This window comes from Rhipicephalus microplus, chromosome 4 (genome assembly GCF_043290135.1).
Source record: "Rhipicephalus microplus isolate Deutch F79 chromosome 4, USDA_Rmic, whole genome shotgun sequence".
Classification (NCBI taxonomy): Eukaryota; Metazoa; Arthropoda; class Arachnida; order Ixodida; family Ixodidae; genus Rhipicephalus; species Rhipicephalus microplus.
This window is the reverse complement of record NC_134703.1, coordinates 20,458,446-20,468,493: the sequence shown is the minus strand read 5'-3', so window position 1 is coordinate 20,468,493 and position 10,048 is coordinate 20,458,446. Positions and strand designations below refer to the sequence as shown.

Genomic DNA, 10,048 nt, shown 5'->3' with positions numbered 1-10,048 from the left:
TTTAAAACAAAAATATTATTTTTATATTGAGTTTTTTTATAATGTTGTTACAATCTACAATTACTGATAAAATTTTGTGTAACTACTTTTTCTGCGCAAGCATACAACAAAAAAACTTGCTGAGGGGAGAGGTAGCATTTAGCAGCAACTTTGTCTTTTTCGGCGTCTCGTGTTTTGTTTACACACCCCGTGTGGGCCGTAATTTTTTTCAAGATTTAATACCACACGCATTCAGAGTAAACTTTTATGGATCTTTTTCATTAAATTGCGCTTAATTGCTCTGATTAAGGTGCTCTTTTGTGAAAGACAAAGAACTCGTTTTTGTGCGTAGCACGTTTCTCGCGCCTGCGCACTCCGCGTCTTCTCGTCGACGGCCTTCCGCCATACTGTGCAAACGTGTGAGAATCGGTCTGCTGAGCCGGCAAATTGCTTTGGTCAAGACTGGAGATCGAGTCGTGAAACAATACTGGCAAGGTAAGCTTTCATAAACGCTGTAAATGTGACTCGTTGTTTGTTACGTTTTGGTTTGCTTATCAGTGACCGGCATTCTTGCCTGGTCGTTATTGTTCATCCGGCCGCCATTGCTACGCAGTGGAAGCAATGAGACGGCAATGCAACTCGTTTTGGATTTAAAACTAAATTTCATAATGTGTGAGGTGTGACGGGTTGTTACTTCTCCTCCCTATCGGGAGCAGGTCATTAGGGACAACTGCCGGAGTTCGTAATTTTTATAAAACGATATTCTGTTCGGCTTCGTTTTGTATACGATTACTTTTTGTGTGTAATAGTCTTAAAAACAGAAGCAGGCTTGCTCTGATAGTACATTATTTTGGTTTCAGACGCATATACATTCTGAACGCCGACCAGTGTCGCGCTAATTTGGAGCTTCGTTTGTATTAGCGAGTGCTGCGTGTAGGGGGATGTCCGGTGGGAGGCATCGTTTCTCTTAAGCCTAACTCTTCGACCAACGCCGGTTCGCGTACTGACGCCCCCGTGCAACAACAGCCCCGCGGTGCAGGTTCGGTTTCGTTGCACTGGGTAACTGTACACCTTAATTGTGAAGTTTCTAACAGTAACTTCGTTTTTGCTCTTGCTCACCCTGGGTTAATGACGCCTATGCTACATAAGCGGAATGCAAGAATATGGCGTAGATGCCGGCGTCTCGGCGGCCCTGGAAGTTTAGCGTGCTCCTTGAGACTCGCTGTACGAGCCGGGAGCGGCTCTGTGTTAAAATTGCGAAAGCCTAGCGCAACTTGTGTATGTTGGAGTAGGTCGACGTTACACTCAAGTTCCTTTTTCAAATTACTGCTTGAATGACCATATTATAATCGCTAAAACTAACAGATGTAGGACTCTGGGAACAGCGTCTCTTAACATCGCATACGTTGCCTGCGGCGTAACGGCTGAACTGCACCGCTTTGAGGCACGCTGCATAATGCCTTGGGACAGAAGTAAACACGCCTGGGACAAAAGTAAATTGGTAGGGAAAATAAGGACATTCTGCCGTAAACGGCAGAGAATTCGGTTCTGAATTGGCTTTTTTTCTCTTTCTATCGAGGTAAATTCTAACGAAATAGACAAGACATTAGGTGAACTTCAGAAAAAAATATATTTGTCAAGCACACTTACCACCACTCCGTTATAAAAGGGACGCCCATAGCATCCGTCCGTCCATAGTCGTTTGGGTCGATTACATTGACAGCCAAAGATTTACCATTTCTTGCGTGATTTCAGGACCGTTCCCATTTAAATACTAAAATTTTCAGCTACTCACACATAAATAATGTCGATACAAAATGGAGGAAGCGGAAGCCAACCAGAAAATTGACAATACCTATAAAACGGCTGGAGACTAAGCCAGAAGGAACCGAGTAAGGAGGTGAAAAAGAAACTAAGAAGGGTGTGTGGAAAATGGAGATGCTTGTGGAATTGGCACCGGAGTCCTGCCGAACTTCAAGCAGAAAATTGACCAATGAAAGATGTCTGCAATAATTCTCGTGGTAGTTCTTTGCTCTTTCAAGACATAATGGAAGTATTGCAGACCAAAATGTATCCATCCAAATACGAAGGGATAGGCACGTAATAGAGTATGTAGAGAAGAGGGTGGAACTGCTAAACGCTTGGCGCTGTTCTGTCCTTACCTTTATAGTCCAAGATACTGCTTCAGAATGTTTTTAAGCATTGTGGTGTAAGGACATTGAAGACAGAACAGGCTTCTCATTTAGATTTAGGTCTCTGTTATATAGTTTGGGCAGGAAATTTCACTATCTGGTGCAAGTAGAAACGCGTTTGTAAGGCATGACTGGCACGTCCTGTCCCATTTCCGTACTAGAGGAAATGCCAATATTGACCCAATATATCATGCACACTCAAAGCTTTGCAACCGGTAGCTTCGACTGCAAATTGCAATACAATTTTTTTTTCTCACTCTTTTCTAGGGTGGCCACTCCAGGGAAGACGTAAGGTAAATATTTTTTCGTTTTCACAGTATGTCTCCTTTGCATGTGAATGTTTCAGCTCACACTAGGCACAAAGCTTAAAAGCTTTGCATTAGCTAGCAAAAGCACGTGACAATAGTGAGTGTACATTTAGATGCCAATATCTCTGGCACGGTTGTGGTTCTTGTTGTACCAGACTAGAGCAGAAGATGGCTGGCAATGGGACAGGCCGGGGGTGCTGGGAACAGGGGATGTGAAACGGCTTGCTCAAGTTTAGTGACCAATGCGCACAACAAGTCGGTGTTGCTTGTAAGGCAAGGGAAATAAGTTTTTCTTCCCCTCCCCCCTATTTTTTACAAGTTTTCTTGCACGAAAGTATTTGAAGGAGTACTGATTTTCGTGCAGCTTTGTACGCTTCTCACATGTGAAGAGCCAGACTTGGCAATCGTCTAAAAGTTCAATTTGAAAATGCTGGACGTCATCATGAGCATTGTGACATGAGAAAATATCCTGAGCAAGGGCAAGACGTAACTCTTCTGCAGAAGGTATAACTATTCTTGCCTGGCAGTTGCAGATAGCATAGTAATGAAGCTATCTACATATTGCATTATGACTCGTCAGTCTCTTGCACATAAAAACTGGCTCCCTGAAGGTATATTTTAGTGGAATACCTTAGGAGCATTGTGGTGTTAATATTTTTCAGTTTTGGCACTTTGACTGGTTGGAGATTTTTCAGTACTTCTTTGAATGCTTTGGTGCCTTAGTGTTTTTCGTTAAAGGGACACTTGAGTCAAATATGAATTTAGGTTGGTGTGAAAGCTCAATGTTTGACGTCTAAAACAATATTATCAATAGCACTGTCCTAGTTACCCAGAAATGCATGAGAACACATGCGCCACGAGTAAGACAGTCGCAAAATGATTGCGATGACGTAAGATTTGTCATCTACAATTAATCACTAGTAATCGAACTAGCTGCACTAAATGAAGAAGCTTGCATCAAAAATAATAAAATGCAGTAAGTTGCCATCTACAATTAATCACTAGTAATCAAACTAGCTGCACTAAATGAAGAAGCTTGCATCAAAAATAATAAAATGCAGTTAGTTTGTTTGGTTATAGGAAAGATAACCGCCGGACGTTGCTATGGGGAAGAGCGCGAGTAGTTCAAAACTTCAATTTTAGCCTGGTTAAATGCCACCTAGCGGGGCTCAGTTTAATAAAGTGAGTCTGCCATCTTGGAGGCTATGGCAGAAATTTTTCAATGGTCGTAGTTGCTGCTGTAGCTCTCGCTACTTTTGCTCTGCTGTTACTAGTGTCCGTGGCCGCGCAGTAAAGCCAGGCAACGTTGTGCATGGCAACAGTGACTTGAAAGTTTCCACTTTAAGGCCGGTAATTTGAAGTGTGCTAGCACGATGCAGACCACTAAAACGTGATTTTGTTTCAATATAAGCACTTTCTTGTCACAAAAGCAGCACTACAAGGCTTTTGAAACATTATTTTAGCAATCAACAGACTTATTTGGCTTTAGTGTCCCTTTGATGGAAGACAGTAGTGTGTGAGAGCAAAATCATGGGCACTTTTCATTGAAGGCATACTGCACAGAATTGGCAAAACTGATGAAAACTTCAAAATTCTATGAAGATGCAACTAGTTGGTTTCCCATACTATCTTGCTGTATTTTTCATGAATCGTCAGCGCTCGGCGGGTACATGCGAGCCGTGATGTCACAATTGCCGAGGCGCATGCAAAGTGCACAAGTTGTCTCTCTCATCCGTCTCTCTAGCTCCCCTTTCATCCCACTTTCCCGCTTCCAATAAAAGCGATGATGATTTATGCCAGCCAGGAGTTCTTCAAGTGTTGGTCATAGTGGGGGCTCTGAGCGGGTCAAGAGATGCGGACGATGGCTGGTGTTGTTGGCTTGCACGTTGCAAGCTTGGGTGACATTACCAAACATAACCTCCACTAGCTCATGGTGTGGATGCTCGACACGGCAGTTTTTGAAAAGCGCAATAAATTCATTTTCTATAGTTTGTCCGAAGTGAAGGTTCTGTTAATTGATTTTGGAACCAAATCTTTTCAATTTGGTTACAAATATTGGCGGCTAAAATTTTGTTCAATATCCCTCTAAATAACTAATCCTGAAGGTAATTGGTGGTTCTTGAAAATGCGATACCCAAATCGGCATGCTGGATTATAATGAAGTTACGATGTGGGCTCAATAACCTGCTTATTGCATATTTGTATACACGAGTGAGATTTAGATAGTAAAGGCTTTACTCAATTTCAGGGGTGGCAGAGGGGTGGCCACTATAAGGCGAAAATTGTTGTCACAGTTCTTTAAAGCAACCAGTTATGGCATTTGTGGGTTTATGTACTTCGAATTTTATACTAGCTACAACTTCTCCTTAGTTTTTTTCCGAAAAGGAGCGTTTCTTGTCGTGCCTATCGCTTCTTGTACTGCGGTGATACATTAAACAAGTGGGAACATTAAAACAGGGTCTTGTTAAATTACAGCAGAGAAACCACACTCAGCTCCGGCTACAGAAAATTTTTTGCATTAGGAGTTACTGTGCATTATGATTGGCTTGTGGCAAGCCAAGTCTCACCTGAACTTCTGTGTGGTCCTGGATAGTTTAGTGCTCCGTAAAATATTAACATTCTTCATACTTTTTGCCGGTGCGATGTGATTTCTTTTTATAAATATATTTGAAGAAGTGTTGCAGCGTGATGCTGGGTGTGCTGCTCAATGGCCACTATAAGGCGAAAATTGTTGTCACAGTTCTTTAAAGCAACCAGTTATGTCACCGCCAAAGTTAAGTGCGAAATGGAATTCTTTTTTAGTCAGTCGTGGTTTTGATTTTGAGCTTTGAACGCTTATAACTTTAGCCCGCATCTGTTAATTTTTGTAGTTTTTTCAGTCATCTCTGTTAACTTCTTTAGTACCATGGTAGGCAATTATATATATTGAACGCTTATAACTTTAGCCCGCATCTGTTAATTTTTGTATAGTTTTTTCAGTCATCTCTGTTAACTTCTTTAGTATCATGGTAGGCAATTAGGTGCCTTGCTTATCTTTTTCAGGGCCATCTAGGCACACAGTTAAATTAGTGAGGATAAGTTTAAGCAGGTAATTTCAGGTGGTTTAAGTCCACGTCTAGATTTTGACATTAGGTAAGCTCATTGAGAATTCAGGATATAGCTCAAATGAGCCAGTTAAAGGTCAGGTGACATCATTTTAGTCATAAAAATATTTTAATGGCAGAAGATATGAGTAGACCGCTACTTTATCCACCTATGAGAAGATAATTCATTTTCCATTCACCAGTTATATATGAGCAAGCAGCAGTTTGTCTTTAGTACATCTCATTGTAAGATAAGAATATATGAGCAAGCAGCAGTTTGTCTTTAGTACATCTCATTGTAAGATAAGAATAGACTTGGAGGGCTTTTGCATTTGTGAACTATCTTCACGTCTGAAGACGTTAAGCTGTTTTGTTGCCATCACATTTTCAAGAAACCGAAGCTTGGTGTATGACCCGTTTTTGAGCTGTAGTTTTCGGACAATCTGATGCAGTCTTCATTGTACGTGTGGCCATGGTTGAATCGGCATACATTCGCCAGGCTGGTTAACAAAGTGATCGCGACATTGCAGAGATCACTGGTTTTGAGGGAAACCTAATGTTAGTGATCTGTATTTTTATTCGATGCCAGTGAAACAAACTGAGAGAACACCGCCAAGTTCATTTGTTAAGTGCAGAAAGGCCCACATTTAGAATAAAATGAAACTGCTTATATGTGCAGTTGCACAGTAGATTCAACATGCAGTAGCTTGAGTGCATACGTTAGTCTAATATAACACATCCATAGGCTGTTACCTATTTTTAAACCAGCTCTTTCAGCATTGGGACTTGTAAAGATAATCTGAAATAATTGTAACAGTGATTGGCATTTTTTTTTTTTTAGGTACAAAAGTCATTGCCCAGAGGCTACAATCACTGTTAAAATATAAACATTTCTCATTGCAGTACATTCTTAATGCAAGTGATAGTTTCACATCTTATTTAAAGAATAATTTGCTTTTCTATAGGAGTCTGATAGAGAATAGTAAAAGTGGATACACTATAAGTAAGCCATTAAGACAAGAAAAAAATGCCTATAAGGGTGGCTAAATTATGTGTACCAACTTGTAACTATGCGTGATGGAGTTTCTACATTAGTACTCCGAAACATCACAGCATTGTTGTCTCATTTTGTTTGCGTAACCATCCGTTTGACATTGCTCACTGAACCATTGCACATACACCATTAAAGCATAGTTAGCTGAACGCTTTACAGAAACTCTGTAAAGCGTATTTATTGCATTAAACTAATGATGCAGCACTTTACTGACAGGTAAATACTGATTCATTTTCACAGTATACGTAGCAGTTTTTAACAGTATACGTAGCTGTAAAGCAATCAGATGCTCAAGTATTTGTTCAGGGTTCACGTGTGCGACTTTGACACGGTGGCGAATTCCATTGGGAGAGCAGGAGCACTCAAAAGCACGCTTAAAGTGCTCAGAGCCGGCATGTTTCAGTGGTCAAACTAGTGCAGGAGCACTGTTATCCATTGATAGAGCAAGAGTGCTTTTCCTGCACCGAGAGCAGCCAGGAGCAGTTTGCAGTGCTCGCCTGAAAAGCAGAGTAGGCGCAGTACGACGAGTCGCGTTTTACTTGAACATCACAGCCTCCTAATTTTTCTTCAGCCGGCGAGCGCGGCAGCAATGGTTGCTACCATGTGTAGTTTGACACCACTGTTTTGTACTGATGGCTACGATGGCAGCTCGACGTTTGCTGAATGAGTCGTTGCACAAGCTTACAAGGTATTAGGATAATGAAAAATATGTGGCTGACCAATTTCACGCGTATTTTGCTGCTGCCCCACAAAGAATATGCCGGGGCTTGGAATGTTTGTCACATGGTATCTCTACTCATCACCTTGTGACCTGCCCTCCAGAAGTGCGGCGAATTCCGGTGGCAGGGTAGTGGCCTTGCTCTCAGTGCCCTGTCCCCCACTCCTCACTGCCCTGCCCCTCTACTCCTGTTCTCTCAATGGAATTTGCCATGAGTCTTAATCACCTAGTAGACGTGTAACGGGCAAGTCAGTGTTTTTCAGAACGTGCCGAAATCTGTGCAGTGCCTTGAGTTGTACAAGTGAAATGAATGTATGTGTGCGTGATAGTGGCTTGGAGCGGCCAGGAGGAGGTGGTGGTGCAACATGAGCTTCCACGACAACACAGAGCCGCGCCAGCAGCGCCCACCCATCTACCGACCCAAGGACCCTCCACCTGATGTAGCCCTTGATCGGAGCCGCATCTACATTGGTAACCTACCTCATACCGTGACAGAGGACGATGTGCGAGAACTGGTTGAGCCCTATGGGGCTGTGCGGGACGTCTTTGTGAACAGCCAGAAGGGTTTCGCCTTTGTAAAGATGGATAGCCCTCAGAGTGCCGAGGCAGTGGTGACTAACCTGGACATGAACCTGAGGCGTGGTCGACGATTGCGTGTGACACCGGCGTCTAACGCAAAGGGCAAGCTGGCCAAAGCGTTAGGTCATGGGGGTGGTGCTGTGCGACCTAGGGATGAGAAGCCGGGTGGTCGCTGCCGGCTGTTTGTGGGCAATCTGCCAGCAAGCACGGGGGAAGAAGAGCTGCGCCGCCTTTTTTCGGAACACGGAGAAGTGCAAGAGACATTCCTCAACTCTGAAAAAGGCTTTGGTTTTGTCAAAATGGCTTCCTACGAAGCAGCCGAAGCCGCTAAAGCAGCCCTCGACGATGCTCTTGTTGACGGACGACGCATTCAGGTGCGATTTGCCACCCAAGGCACATGTCTTAGTGTGCGCAATCTTGGACCATGGGTCTCAAATGAACTGCTGGAAAGTGCTTTTTCTCTTTTTGGTGAAGTTGAGAGGGCTGTGGTTATCGTAGATGACAGGGGGCGCTCGGTGGGTGAGGGCATTGTGGAGTTTGCACGCAAGCCTGCAGCCCAAGCTGCTTTGAAGCGATGTCTCGAGGGCTGCTTCCTACTGACCAGTGAGCCAAGACCTGTTTATGCTGAGCCCCTGGAGTACAGAGACTGGGTTTTGGGCCTCCCTGAACGGACAGTGTCGAGGAGAGGGCGGGGTTATGCTCGGGAGCGAGAATTGGGACCACGTTTCGCACGACCTGGTACACAGGAGCATAGGGTGGCAGAGCGCTGGAAACGTTTTCTTGACTTTGAGAAGGACAAGCGGGAAGAATTGGAAAAGGTTCTGAATGAGGAGCGCCGGAAATTGGAAGAGGAGGTGGAACGCTTCCGCAGGGAACAGGTGCTGGAACGTCCCTTTCCTCCTTGGCAGGATGGACCCCACGATCAGTATGCCAGTTATTTGGGTTATGACACAGGCTACCTTGGTTACCCACCCCAGTATGGTGCAGGCTGGAACCATCGCAGTCCTTACTGAGTAGCCTTCCTGGACAATGGCCAAGGGCCCCCCCGAATCAACGTTGCTGCTTCCACTTTTTTTTTTCTTTTTTGTAAATGAAGTGGAAGTCATTACACACAGTTCAACATGGCACTGTGTTGCTTTGTTCTTTTTTGGTGTCAGTCATTTGGGAAGTGGCCAAGTATTGCCGCCACAGCACATTAACAGTCGGTTCTTTTTCTCAGGTAGGATCTAAGTGTCTGCAGTGCCCAACCTGCTGCTGCTCTTCACTGCAAATTTGATCTTCTTGGCGCCGCACACAAGCTGCACTTAGCCTCGAGCATTGCATTAGGAATCTGTGCGACTGTACATCAACCTTGGCGCGTGTGAAGAAATAGATTTTTTCGGTAAGATATGCTACCTTGTTTGCTGCCACTCGTTGCACTCCCATTGCTTACTGAACTTGGAATCTTGGTGATCTTGAGCTTAATATCGTCCAATTTTTCAAGGACGTTGGCTACATACTCAAATTTCATCACAAAAAGTATGCTATAAGGCATATACATCTGTTTTGCTGAACTTCTGAACATTCATTTTCGGTGAAGCTATCAGCCATAAGCCGTGGATCCCTGCCTCAAGACACATTGAACTTTTATTTTTCTACAGTACACTCAACACATCAGCAAGAGACGCGAGAGCATAATGACAGTGACATGTTTGCTTATTCGACCTGTGCACATCTGTGTGCGTAAAACAGTTCGTACTCTGTGGGTTTAAATATAGCAATTAAAACCGACCTCATCCCCAAGTAAACTGTGCTACCAGTTTACCAGCCTCACATGCTAATGATGCTGAATATTTGCTTGGGTCCCAAATGTATGCAATGGATTTTAAGGGGTTTACACTTGCACTTCTTAGAGGTCAGTGGTAGAACTATGAGGTTAAATGATCTGTAACTAGATTTGACAGAGATTTCTTAGGCTCGACACGTTAAGCTTTTTTTTTTTTTCTATGCAGAAAAGTGGAAATATTGCTATCGCTCATGTCTGACAGGGAAGGGGAGAGGCAAGTTGCGGCCTAGATTTATCAATAAAGCTCAGGTGGAAGAGTTTGAAAAAAGGGCCTTTGTGAGCTATATAAGCATTTTGAAAAAACTGGGCA

The 10,048-nt window shown here is 43.5% G+C and overlaps 1 protein-coding gene across 3 annotated transcripts in view; it reads left to right on the top strand.

The window, feature by feature from the left end:
* Window positions 1-334: 334 nt before the first annotated feature.
* LOC119171685 (uncharacterized) overlaps window positions 335-10,048 on the top strand; it is a 39,135-nt gene continuing 29,421 nt past the window's right edge. The window contains exons 1-3 of one of the 3 annotated variants that reach the window (XR_012894836.1): window positions 335-474; window positions 2,439-2,464; window positions 9,133-9,271. The gene's annotated coding sequence lies outside the window, so the exon portion shown is untranslated. Of the gene's footprint in view, window positions 475-2,438; window positions 2,465-9,132; window positions 9,295-10,048 lie in introns of those variants that run through there. The other 2 variants (XM_037422494.2, XM_075892254.1) reach the window with 2 other exon arrangements.